General features: G+C 44.5%; 1 protein-coding gene across 1 annotated transcript in view; it reads right to left on the bottom strand.

Annotated features, from left to right (window-relative positions):
• CELF2 (CUGBP Elav-like family member 2) overlaps positions 1-14,005 on the bottom strand; it is a 510,120-nt gene that overhangs the window by 393,953 nt on the left and 102,162 nt on the right. The gene's annotated exons all lie outside the window — the stretch shown is intronic.

Below are 14,005 nucleotides of genomic sequence, written 5' to 3' on the forward strand. Positions count from 1 at the left end.
CTCATTAATTCCCATAGACATTTCAATGGTTACTTTCAATGATATTTTACACACATGCAAAATATCTATCCCTGCTTTCTGTTTAAAACATTAAAATCTGACAATGTACAACATATACAAAGAAAATGGGAAGGGAAGAAAATCCCCAACCACCTTATAGGTATTTTCCAGTTAAACAAAATGCTTGTATTTCTTTCTCCAAGAACCATTTAGGAACAAGTTTCTTTAAGCATATGTCTTTGTGTAGATGATCTCTGTCACCTGAGGTTCATGAAAGAACACGTACAGCACAAAATCCAATTCTTCCAGTAACAAATTGCTGTTTTTTTTTTATTTCTTCATTATAGTGTCCTACCAAGTGGGATTTTTGAAAGCACACGCTATGATAATGCAAAAGGCATGAAAGACAAGTCACCAATTGAAAGCTTTATAGCGTACTAATAAGAACAACCAGAGACAGATTTCAAAACTTTTCCCTAATTGCAATATCCTATTTTTCAATCAGAGATGCATTCTTGGAAATTACAGGAAGCAAAGAGTAAGAGGTTGAGACGGAGGCTTAATGATAAAAGTGGAGGTGCGTTAGTAAAGGTGCAATTCTTAGGAACAGTGGTACATAATCTTCTTCAGGTCATACAGTCCCTTTAAGAATCTCATGAAAGATACAAACCCCTTACATAGGATAAAATAGTAAGACACCCGTACATGGGCACCAAAATATGGTGCACAACTACAGAAGGTTTGTGGACCTCCTACAACTACCATGTGTACTCTGGATTAGGAATCTCAGCCTTAAACTTACATTCTTTTTACTCATATTGACCATCCAAATAAAGGACTTCCTCCTCCAGGAATTTTCTCTGGCCCTCCCAGCCTCTAAAACTCTCTCCTACTCCTTGCTAAATGGCTCCTGGGGCAAAATTGCCATCAGTGGAGAACCTTTGCAGTAGAACAACAGAATTGAAGGATCAGTAATTGACCTCTGTTTCAAAACCTTACTGGCTTGAGAAATACTCTCTACTCCCATGGAAAAACATGGCGGCTGAGCCTGGTCAGGAATGCCCATCTCACTGGCTCGTGGCGCCTCCTACTGTCTTTGACAGTCCTGGGCTTGCTGCTTCCTATAGAGCCATACTACCTTAAATTAACGAATGATTTATAAATGAGTGAATTCAGCGGGGCTCCTAGAGAAATAGTCTTTCCTATATAACCAGATACTTTTTTAAAGATTGATTGATTGATTTTAGAGAGGGAGTGTGAGCACAAGTAGGGGGAGGGGCAGTGGGAGAGGGAGCGAGAGAATCACAAGCAGATGTGGGGCTCCATCCCAGAACCCACGAGATCATGACCTGAGCTGAAAGCACAAGTCAGGTGCTTAACTGACTGAGCCACGCAGGTGCCCCAGTAACCAGATAATACCAAACTTCCAGCTTTGATTGCTACAGAAACTAGTTGTTGAGAAAAAGCTTCCATTTCTTTAGCAAGAACCACAGTTGAAAGTTCTGTCTGTGACACTCTTCATTGCTTTTATATGTATTCCTCTTTTCTAAGAATTCCCTGCCTGCAGTAGAAATTTCTCTTTCCTGACAGAATCAGAACTGTGGGTACCCCAGCTATGAGACACCCCTCCCTTTAGTCTTCCTTTATAACATCGATCGCAACAAGCATCTTTTAAATTCTATTTTAGTATTTATTGTTTTGTAACTTGAGGCCAACATTTGTGAGTACTCAATAAATATTTGTTCGATTTGCAAGGAATGAATTAATGAACTCTTCTGACCTTCTTGTTGCCCTGGAGGGTTAGATCTATGTTTTGAGCTTGCTCATAGTAATAACAGCATCCCAGGGTCAAGGTACATTATCTTTCCTTCTTTCTAATCTTTTAACTCTTTATTTTGGCTTTCCAGATTATATGTACTTTAATATTATGAGTCCCCCTTGTATCTTTTTTAAAGATGTTGGACATACATTATAATATATCCACTTACATCCCACAGTAGAACAGCATTTCTCTGCCTCAACTATAATGATATCTGGGACCAGATATTCCTTTGTCATAAAGGCTGTTCTGTGCATTTAGGATGCTTGGCAGCAGCGTTGGCCATTACCTACTAGATACCAGTTGTATGTACCCCCACCCCCCCACTTTGTGACAAATAAAATGTCTCTAGACATTGCTAAATGGCTCCTGGGGCAAAATTGCCATCAGTGGAGAACCTTTGCAGTAGAACAATAGAATCGAAGGATCAGTAATTGACTTCTGTTTCAAAACCTTACTGGCTTGAGAAATATTCTCTACTCCCATGGAAAAACATGACGGCTGAGCCTGGTCAGGAATGCCCATCTCACTGGCTTGTGGTGTCTCCTAAGTGTGCATGCTAAGAGTAGGCTACGTTTGCTCCACAGCCAGTTTATGTTAGGCAGATTCATTCTTTTTTTCAATTCTAACTAAACAAGGTATAAAACTAATGAAAACTGACTGTGAAAGAGTTCTCATTTCTTTGAAAACGAAGTGATAATCTTTGGAAAGAGTAAAAACAACGAGTAGCTTATGAAAAACTGATCTTGAATTAAGAGTAGGGGCAAGAAAACCATAAATACTGGGGGACAAAAGACACGATTTTCACATGTGTTTTAAGTTCTTGTTCCTCTTCAAAAATAAACTAGAAACAGGTGGTCAGTTATAGGTGTGATATATGCATGAAAGACGGTGCAAGACTCCACTTGGGGGGTCCACGCACTCAAAGTGTCCGCCTTACTTTTAGCACAAAAAGGCTATGAAAGAAAGCTCTGCTCTCCACATAGGAAGTACATGCAGGGGAAATTTATATTTTACACAACTGTGTACTCAAAAATTTACATTAGAATTACAGATATCACTTCATGGGAGAAGTAATTTTTTAGTGAACACTCATGAATGTATGAACACAGTTTAAATGATCAGGTGTTACCTAAAAACCCAATGATTCCATTGAAGCACATAGCTGCACGGTTTCAAGAAAGAACACGTTGAGGGAAAGAAGCATCGTATCTGACTAGGGTAATGCAACTGGGCTCACCAACCAAATGCCATTTTCGAGATCAGGAAAAACATTAGAGCTTTTAAAGCGATGACCTGTTCATTTTTAACCATTTGCTATTGCTAATAAATAATCTGAATTATTCACATTTTCATGAATTTATACCTTTTGTAAAGAAATCCTTGAGGAAAATGGATTTAGCCTAACATGCTAGGCTTTATCTAGATAACGCTCCATCAAAACCCACTTGAGAGAACTTAACAAAGTATCATACAGAATATTTTGGGGGCAGTGAAACCACTCTGTATATGATACCCTGAAGGCGGACACATGTCCTTATTCGTTTGTCCAAGCTCATAGAATACACAAGGCCAAGAGTGAGCCTTAATGCAAACTATGGAACTCGGGGTGATAATAATGTGTCACTGTAGGTTCATCAATGATATCGATCCCGGTAGGGGACGCTGATAGTGAGGGGAGGCTGTGTATTTGTGGGGTCAAGGGGAATATGGGAAATCTCTGTACCTCCCTGTTAATTTTGCTGTGAACCTAAAACTGCTTTAAGAAATAAAGACGAGGCTTTTTTCAATGAACTTGCATGGGGCTCTAGCATCCACCACTACTATGACTTTCTGAACATAATTCATCTTCAGCACTAATATCTATCCAACATACTCGGTGAACACTTAGCATATGTTCAATGCACACACCGCGCTGGGTGCTTTCAGAGACACCAAGATGAATTAGATCCTGAATCCTTCTGTCCAACTGTTTATACTCCACTAAGGGATATTATATCAGGTAAAAAGGGATGGGGGGGGCGCCTGGGTGGCTCAGTGGGTTGAGCCGCTGCCTTCGGCTCAGGTCATGATCTCAGGGTCCTGGGATCGAATCCCGCATCGGGCTCTCTGCTCAGCAGGGAGCCTGCTTCCTTTTCTCTCTCTCTCTGCCTGCATCTCAGTGTACTTGTAATTTCTCTCTGTCAAATAAATAAATAAAATCTTTAAAAAAAAAAAAGGGATGGGTACTTTTGAATTTTATACTACTGAGAGCTCCTTTAAGCCAAAGACCATGACTTACTTGTTATGTTCAATACTTAGTCCCTAGCAAAACTCAGACACCCAGTATATACGAGAGGAACAGAACCAAGCAACATTTCCATTCGCAGGTAAGCTCCATGTCCTACATTCATTTCTTAAAATGCCTTTTGGAATCACAGCAATTGCACTAATTTCCTTTCTTTTGTTACCATTACTAAGATAATCTGATTTCGCGAAGAGAGTAGAATGCTAAAAATGAAGCGAAAACAATGATAACAAAAACAACATAGCACACTTCCGTGTCCCAAGACATAGCGCTGTCCTGAGGGCTAAGAAAGAGACTAAGATGATGGAGGGCACGCGGCAGGTTGCATATCCTTGGGCAATTTCTTCTGCCTCCTGGCTCTCTAAGTCCCAGAATGTAATAACAGTGCTGCCCTCTGATCTAGAGTTGTTGGATCAATCACCAATGTGAACAAACAAGACATCTCCCTGTAAGTTTGAGGCTGTGCTATAAATTCAATGTTATCAGAGAAAAAAAAAAAACAACAACAAAAAAAGAGAGACAAGCACCTTTCAAAAGCAGATGAGTGTCCCGTGGGTATTATACAGTTTTTCTTTTTATGTAGATTATCTAGCATCCCTTAAAAAAAACAAAAAACAAAAAAACTGACTTTAAGTATGTAAAGCATGTGCCGGTTCACAGTGATGCCAGCTTTTATCATCTGTCTGAAATAGCGTTCTTCCTCATCATGTCCTATCCCTTTCCATTCCTGAACGATGCAAACAGTTCTTTTTTTAGGAAGTGTTGAAGCAAGAGCACACCATCCATTTCTGTGAGCTTGCCAGTTTCCAAAATTAGCCGACAACTATAAAACAGAGGACAAGAGCCCCCATGCTAATTGTGTGGCGGCACGATAAATATTTTGAAGACCTGGAACGTTTCTCTCCAACGGTAGGTGCCTTGGATTCTTCTAGAAGTCCCAAGACTTTAAAACTGTCAAAATCCATTGTATTTTTATTGCGTGTCCTGCAAATGATTTAACGTTTCAGTCATAGAAGAGGTGAGGTTTTCTTTAATTAAGAGTGAAAGTATGACCCCGAAGCAGATTTTTTTTTTCTTTTTCTTTCTTTATTTTTACTTATCCATTTATTTTTGTCACCTGGCATGGGGCAAAGGGTGGGCATCTAAAGTTGATCTATTTCCCAATACAACAGCCACAAGAAGAGTCACTTAGAAACCTCATTACAGCGGCGCCTGGGTTAAGCCTCTGCCTACGGTTCGGGTCATGATCCGGGGGTCCTGGGATCGGGCTCTCTGCTCAGCAGCGAGCCTGCTTCCCCCTGTCTATCTGCCTGCCTCTCTGCCTACTTGTGATCTATCTCTGTCAAATAAATAAATTAAAGAAAAATCTTAAAAAAAAATAAAGAGACCTCATTACAAATGAATACATTAATTTGAGACCGTTAACTCTTGTCTTACATGATGAACTTTAGTTCCAGGAAATCTGAAAGACATCAGAGATCTCCTCTCTGATGAAGAACGTCCAAAAACGCTGCTCATTCCCCTTCATCCAACACTGTTCTCATCTGTCTATCATCTATCGGTCTTCATGTTCTCTTTATTTTGTCCCCTCTTAATTTCTTCCCTTGCACCCCACTCCTAAATTCCTGCTCATGTGATTAAAATTTCTGCTCACGTGTGTGCTGCCACGCATGAGTGTCTGTTACAGACACAAGCAATTAATCCCACAGAAAAACTACGCACACCCACCCAAGCTCACACTTTTTAGACTCTCATTTAATACCAGCCACTACTATAGGACATTTACGTGAACCTACTCCTTCCACGCTTACAAAATCTTCAAGCAGTCATCGCTATGATTTAAACACGATAGAGATGAGAAAAATGAGGCAGGAAAATATAAGTCGCTTCTTAGAGCCACGTGGCGAGTGACAGGGTCAGGATCTGAATCCAGGAATGCTGGTCTCAGAGTCCATGCTTTTGAACAGGATGTGATATTGCTACACAATATTTACAAGCTACAAAATATATGTGTATATACATATATGTATACATAGGTGTGTATACATACATACATACATTTTTTTTTCTCTTTTTTTCCTTCCTTTTTTTTTTTTTCTTGCAGGAGGGGACCAGCCCAAAGACAGGGGTAGAGGCAAACCTATAGAATCGGTTGGAAGGGCAGTGGCAGGACCGGAGGGAAGGCGGGTAGGAAAGAAAGCCAGCCGAGGTGGCCTGGTGATGGAGGTCCCATTGAAGTCACCATGTCAGCAGCCTGAAGGAGAGGAGGGGGGGGGGGGGTCTCAGCAGCTGAAAGGGGCCGGGTTGGCGGCAGGGCGAGGAAGAGCCAGTCTCATCGGAGACCTGCAGGCTGCCCAGGCCTGTCCCGGGGGCACAGGGCAGGCTCAGGGCTCCAGCAAAGCCCCTTTGTGGACAGCACAGGAGGGACGGGCCCAGGAGCGCAGGCCCGGAAAGAGGGGGGACGCTGGGCCGGGGTTCTCAGGGGAGCAGGGCAGCAGGTAACAAAAAGCGAGCCCCCCTATCAGCAGCTTTACCATGGAGGGGGGCGAGAGAGACCAAAACCAAGTGAGCGCGTGGGAACTGATCACACGTTCCGCAGCAGGGGTGCTGGAGAAGGAAGGAGCGGGACAGGCGCAGAGGGACACGGGGCATCATCTACAGGGCGGCCGGGAAGGGCTCTCTGGGGGGAGACCGAGGGAGCGCGCCGGTGTGTGGAACGCAGCCACTTCCTCCCCCGCCCAGACGTCGCGGCTTCTGTCCTTCGCTCCGCTGCGTCTCACACGTCTTTTCAGCAACTCCTCACCCAGGACCCACGGCCCGGCGCACACAGTCCGAGGTCGCTCTGGTGGAGAAAACACGACAGGACAGGCAGTCTGGGTCCCTACACGCAGCATGCTGTCAAGGAGGAGGGAGACCAGGGCCCCCGTCCACGCAGGCCGACACTTCGAGAACCCTGACAAGAGACACTCGAGGCCCCTGCCTCCCAGTCCCGCTGCAGCCGGCGACACTCCCCCTGGGGGGCCGCCCGCAGCGCAGCCCCGCAGAGCAGCTGGCCAGGCCCCTCCGCGCAGCCCGCGACCGTGGACGTGACCTCCTGCGCACTCGGTCCACGGCCTCGGGTCTCCAAGGTGGCGTTTCTCTTTTAATCACTTTTGGGATTTGGCTCTGGCTGAGGGTCATCCCCACGGGGAGATGGAGCTTCCTTCTGCCAAGTCCCCGCAGGAAACAGGGACAAACCGCAGGGGTGCCGAGCCGCAGGGATTCGCCGCAGGCAGCAGGCACGCGTGCAGTCGGAGGGATGGGCAGACCGGCCCCGGCCGGGAGAAGTTTCCTTTAATCTCGGGGCTCTGGGGTGGCTCAGTGGGTTAAGCGTCTGCCTTAAGCTCCTGGATGGGGTCCGTGTTGGGCTCCCTGCTCGGTAAGGAGCCTCCTCCCTCTCATCCCCACTCCTGTGCTCTCTCTCACTATCTCTGTCTCTCTCTCTCAAAAAATAAAATCTTTTTTTTTGTTTTAAAGATTTTATTTATTTATTTGACAGAGAGAGATCACAAACAGACAGAGAGGCAGGCAGAGAGAGAGAGAGATAGAGGGAAGCAGAAAGCCCAATGCGGGACTCGATCCCAGGACCCTGAGATCGTGACCTGAGCCGAAGGCAGCGGCTTAACCCACTGAGCCACCCAGGTGCCCCAATAAAATCTTTTTTTATAAAGATTAATTTAATCTCATCACGGACGCATCCAGCCTCCTGATAGGGCACACCCTATTTAGAGTTCTTGCTAAGATTACTTTTGCCTCAAAATTTCTTCGGATCATTCGAGCACTCCCTACGTAAAACACCCGCAACCGCGTGCCTTTCTCTGTCTGTTTTCCGGAGCTCCGAGGCCTTGAAAACAAAATCGCCAAAGATTTCCTTCAATCAGCTCTGCAACACGGCCCAGCTTGCCCCCGGGGTCACCTGTGAGGGGCCACAGTTCGAACAGCCCTGCTGCCCCCTTCGGTCCTTTTGATATGGTGTTAAGGGCTGTTGTTTTCCTTTCTTTCCAAAATGCCATCGGGATGCTTTAGCTCAGGAACACATCTGAGAAGGGGAGGCTTGTCCTCGGCGCTGCTGGGGGCATTGGGAAGAGAAATGCATCTCCGCACACACTCGGGTGTTCACCTGTTCGCCCTCCTGCTCCGTGCTCCGGAGTCCCCCACGGTTAAGTCACGGATCCAGGGAGGACCCGAATCAGCCACGAGTAACAATTCCTGCTCACTAAAACTCACTTATTTAGACTTTAGCCATAGTGAATGTAACCAGCCCTGGAGGACGGTCGCAGAGCCTACAAGTGGCACATGACGTTTCATGCATAAACTAACGTTCTCAGAGGCAAAAAAGCAAAAGCAAAAACAAAACTAAAAACCGGACAATGTACATGCAAGGCTGTATGTGTGACTTTTTTTTTAATGTTTTAAAAGCTTTGTTCAAAAAATGACATCTCTCCAAAACAAAACAACACAACACAAAACAAAAACAAAACCAACACAAAGGAGACGAAGAGATGTATTTTCTTCAAATTCTATGCTTCTGCCAGGAGGAGGGGGATCAGGTTACTAAAAGGTCTCTGCATTTAATACTGCTGGATGATTGTGTTCTCAGCCTTACTGTAATTCCTAAGTTCCTAAGTGAGCTTAAGGGGAACTCCTCCACAAAATTATTAATCAAAAATAATTTTTTTCTTTGATACATCAGTCTGAAAGGAGGTCCATTTTTCAATAATGCCTAATTTTTCTCTATTCGTTCCTAGGGATGTTATATTGCCAATAAGTCCTCTTAATGAGAGAAAATCATCCCCACTCCTGATAATTTCTGGATCAAAGAGGGATTTGCAAATACCAGCCTGCATTGTAATATTTGACTAATGGCCTAATTCATCAACCGACAAGTACTGGTAGCAAATTCGTTACCGTACGTAATTAGTATGTATGTATCAATTTGCTCAACAAATGCATTTCTACAGCTCCTACTATGTGCCAGTGTCTCTGCGCTAGGGACAGAGCGGGGGATGAACACAGACCCCTCCCTCACCAGGTTGACCGTGTAGTGTGGAAACCTTCCCAGCGGACACTTGCACGAAGAAATGCCTGCTTGTAAGTAGCATCTGGCTTCATCCCTGATGATCCCTTTCAAAGTTTCTGGGAATAACAGATCCAGAGACAATTCAACAGCATAACAACGCTGAAGTCTTGGCTGATGAACCAGAGTTCCGCAGAGGAAGGATACTTTGTTTTATAGACGCTGCCCTTTCCAGGATCTTAAATTCAAAAACCACTGCTCGGCTGAGCTGCATGTGAGAACTTGCAGGGCTGCACCTGCTAGAGATGGGCTCTGGCCTGGTGGAAGGGGCCGGAGGACCGAAGACCCATGGGGTCACGGGGCAGGAGACAAGAGGGAGAAGGTGGTGGTTTCTGACATCCACAGTCAAACTCTAGGAGGGATGAAGCGACAGAATGATAAAAGCGTAGAGATGGTTACACCATCTCCTGACTCCTGGGCTGTTTGAGATTGGAGAAGAGTCCGATTACTTCCCGCCCGTTTACAGCTGAGACCTGAAGGTCCTGCCAGGTGCTGGCTGCAGGAGGGCTCTGAGGAACACAGGCTGGGACCCAGGACCCGGAGCCTTGCTGGTTTCCACCCACCATCCAGAAGTATAAGAGACCGATACGCTCCTATTTGGCACGGGATGTAACCATGACCTCCGCCAAATGAATAACCTTCAAAGGGCTTCTATGTCCATCCGTGGACCTGGCCTCCACTCTGCAGTGGGGAATGGGGTTCAGCCCAATGCACTGAGCCCCTCCTTACCCCTTTTTAATGAAAAAAAAAAAGAGGGGGTGATAAAAAAAAAAACGAAATTCTATCAACGCTGATTCTGGCTATAGTGCTAAAAGCTCATGACAGCCGTCCATGGAAATGGAAAGGTGATAAATACTGCGCTGATATGATTTGAGGGAATCTTATTTTTTTGTTTGTTTTTTCACTGTCCAGTACAGTGGCCATAAACACATAATAAAATGCTGAAACTAAAGAACTCACTTCTCTCCAAGAGTATACTTATTTATTTTCAGTCTACCCACTGAGACAGTCCTCAGTGACGAACAGGACTGTGCTATTACTCCTCATCTCTCAGACTAGTCGAGTGGGGCTCCAAGAGGTTCCAGAGTTCACGTCAAAATAGTCAAGTGAGGGGGCTCAGCCCTTCTGACTGTAAAGGCTGGCACGGACATCAGAGGTCTGGCCAGAAACCCAGAATTCAGTCTGAGTCCTGGGCACAGAGAAAGGGGCGAGATGAAATTTCTCATCCAGGGGACCCTTTCTTTCGCCTTCTCAAATTCACCCATTCAAAATACACCCATTCAAAATAACACGACTCCAGGGCTGTCCGCAGAGGGATAGTTAATGCTATTTTCGATCCTTCTGGTTTTCCCGGTCGCTTCTTGGACTCTGCCTGGGTAAATTAAATGCAGTATTCATCACTACCTCGGAAAATTCAAATCTGTGTATTCAGCCACGATGGGTCACGTCCAAATCTCTCATTTAACAATCGCCAATGTGCTTTTTCGGTGGCAATAGGCATTCTGAACCCATCCCAGACGAAATCTCCAACCTTCAACACATTCACAGATGACAATTATATCTCTACAATCACTAAAAAAAATAAATAAAATAGAACCAACAGAAATGGAATCAACAGTAAAAGAGCTAAATTATAGATAACAGAATATTCATAAAACTATACCTCATCTCATGAATGTGGGTGTACTTTCTGTATGCCAGGATTTCTTTAGCCACTGGTGATACTCAGCTATTGCAATTGAGTGCAATTACAGTTAGCTATAATTAAGAACAATTACAGCTTTTATTTCTACTTGTTCTTTAAAAGCACATTTGTAATAAAACTTTTTTTTTAAAAGGTGAAGAATATAATTATACATCCTTATAACGTCTCGAATAATTAGTTTGACTAAAGTTTCTTCTGGAACAATTTTCATTTTAACTGTCAGATCTGCCATTTATAGTCAATGGAACATACTTTTAAAAAAATTCCATCATTAACCTTTTTCACCCCATATAGCTGTATATGAATTATTGGTACAAATTGGAGGTTTCAGTATTTAAATCTCCCAGGGCCTGCTGCAAGCCATGAAAGGATTTTCCCTTTGAGTTGTCTGTGTGTGTGGATGTTCACGCATGTACACGTGCGCACGCGTGTGTGTCCTTTAAGAAATAAAAAAAAAAAAAAAAAGAAGTGCCACATTTTTAGAGTATGCTTTCTGGTTCAAGATTTTTTGGGGAAAAAATCACTTGTGTTAGAAAGACGCATTCTCTAGGTCTGTATTACGGAACACTGTCTCTTTGTTTATTTGCTGCATATTTATACAGTGTCCGGGCTATGCCATGCCAAAATGAAGTCCTTGGATTGTGACAAACCTGTCCCTTGGTTTAGTAACTCATGGATTGTCCGAATCAGCAGAGTGGGAATCAGGGCCTCACTGGGACCAGAGAAATGTTACCTCCTTATAAATCTGGACCCCAACTCAACTCGACCTGATCACCAGCTCCCCTCCTAGAATGTAAGCCTATGAGGCCAGAGATGATCTCTCTTGTCCATCTCTGTCACCAGTGTCCAGATCAGAGAGTGGCCGTAAAGAACATGCTTACTAAGTTGAATATGTTGGATCAATGAAGAGGGTTTGCTTTTTTTTTTCCTCAGGTCTTTCCCATTTATGTTGGGTATAATTGAAAATTAATCACCCGGATGACTTTGAAGATAGAAGAAAATTAGGTAATACAACTCCGGAAATTAAGGATATTTTCACCACTTATCTGGTTGAATGAGTTGTCCTGGGAAAGACCCTGTGAGAGAAGGTCTACACACCTGCACACGGGGGGTTGGAATGGGGCATCTTTTAAGGTCCTTTTCCTTGGATTATCTAACACTCAACATAGATGGAATCTTAACGGCAATTAACATAAGCCTAACACAGGCATGTGCAGTAGTGTATGGGGCTTATAAGTACAATCCAGAAGACAGACCATCAGTATCAGAGATGCTAATACACTGAGAAACTGCTCCTGTTAAAAATACTCTCCATATTCAAAATACTGAAGTAGATTCGGATGCAATTTATATCATGGAGCTTCTCATTTATTCCGCAGCAGTCATCCGTTACTATGGCTTCCTATGCTCCAATCACTTTGCTTAGCACTTCCATAAACTTTCTCTCATTCTCCACAACTGTCTGTTATTAATAAGCCCATTTTTCAGATGAGGAAGCTGAGTCTCAGAGAAGTCAAGTAAATTTGAACCCAGGCTTGTTCAACTCTAAAATAAACAGTTAAAACAAGATAACAAAAGAATTCATGACCAATTGACCAATCAATTGGTCAAAAGACACCAAAAATAGGAGGACAACCTTGGTGGTGGTGGTGGGGGGGTGGAATCTCTATCCAACCTAATGGCCCAAATGAGGGAAACAGAGATTTAAGAAAAAGTTTCACTCCCAACTTTACTCAGAGATCTGGTTCTCAGATACACTTTCCATGAAGAAGACCCATATGCATTAGAGGTATTGAAAGGGGACATCAAATAGGTCAGGTCTAGGGTTAAAGGTCAGCTGAAGCTCCTTCTGGGTATCCATAAATGCTCATATGCACAGGAATGCATTGATGGGCCATTCATTATCGCTGTGTCTGCAACCAAAACCATCTCAACACCACAAACACAGTACTGGCTACACTGCAGGACATCCCCATTGTGGAATAGCTACGGAGCCATTAGAAAAAATAAGGCAGCTTCCTGTGGTCTAAAACGCATAGACTCCCAAGGCATGCTGAATTATAAAAAAGAATAAGTTGCAAAATATAGGTTGCATTTTTTGCTGTTGATGTTAAAAGCAAACATGGAATAGGAAGTTCCATGAGTCCATGTGAGCATGGAAAGATGTAGAGCAGGCCTGGAGGCGATCCATAGGCTGATAAGCGGTGGCCGCTGCAGGAAGGAAAGCGGTGGGCATAGTTCAGGCTTACAAACAAAATTTTTTTTTTTTTAAAGGGTTGTCCAGCTGATCTGAGGTCCCTGTGAGTGAGGAGGCATTTCCAGGGCAACAGCAGGGCGTTTAGCTTTCTGGAGAGAGGCGGTGTCAGGGCCCTCCATGGTGCTCAAGCTGATTGCAGCATCTTCTAGAAGGTGGCAGGAGCTGGGCGCCAGCCCTCTGTCCCTGCTCCCTGGGGAAGGCTACAGCCTGGGGTCTGAGATGGGGCAGCAGGCACTGTGCATGCTACCTGCATCCCACTCGCGACACCTGCCTGCCGTGGAAGGGACACTTCCTGTACCCATGGCCGGGCAACGTCCACCCACATTCCCAGCACGTTGCTCACGGTCTCTAGGTGTGCACAGACCTGGGACTGGCTGCATGGGACAGTATGACAATGCGCCTAGGTCACTTCCCCAGTGGCTGCGTAGGGGGCTTCCCATCCGGCAGGGGCGCTAGAGATCCAAAGGGTCCTCTGCAAGAAGGCTCAGCAGCACACAAGGCACCACTCTCTGCCACCTTCCAGGTTCCACCAAGGGCTGCCAGGAGAGGGTGAGGGGAATACGGGGTGGACATCCATGTCCCAAAGAGGCCCAGCCAAAGAAAGGGCAGCTTATTAAAAAACTCATTCACTTGGGCAGCCTGGTTTGAGAGGACGAAGTTAGGTTCCTGAAATATGTGCAAAAGTCGATTTTTAATGTACTGAATCACGTTTAGATGCCCTCAGGAAACTTTGCTATTTTAAGGGGCCCTCTGGGAACCCTACTTTGGTAAGGAATGTGATCAATCTTTCACTCGTTTTAAAAGGACTATTTTCACAAATC

Source organism: Mustela putorius, unplaced genomic scaffold, assembly GCF_011764305.1.
Source record: "Mustela putorius furo isolate JIRA1106 unplaced genomic scaffold, ASM1176430v1.1 tig00001130_pilon_pilon_pilon, whole genome shotgun sequence".
Classification (NCBI taxonomy): Eukaryota; Metazoa; Chordata; class Mammalia; order Carnivora; family Mustelidae; genus Mustela; species Mustela putorius.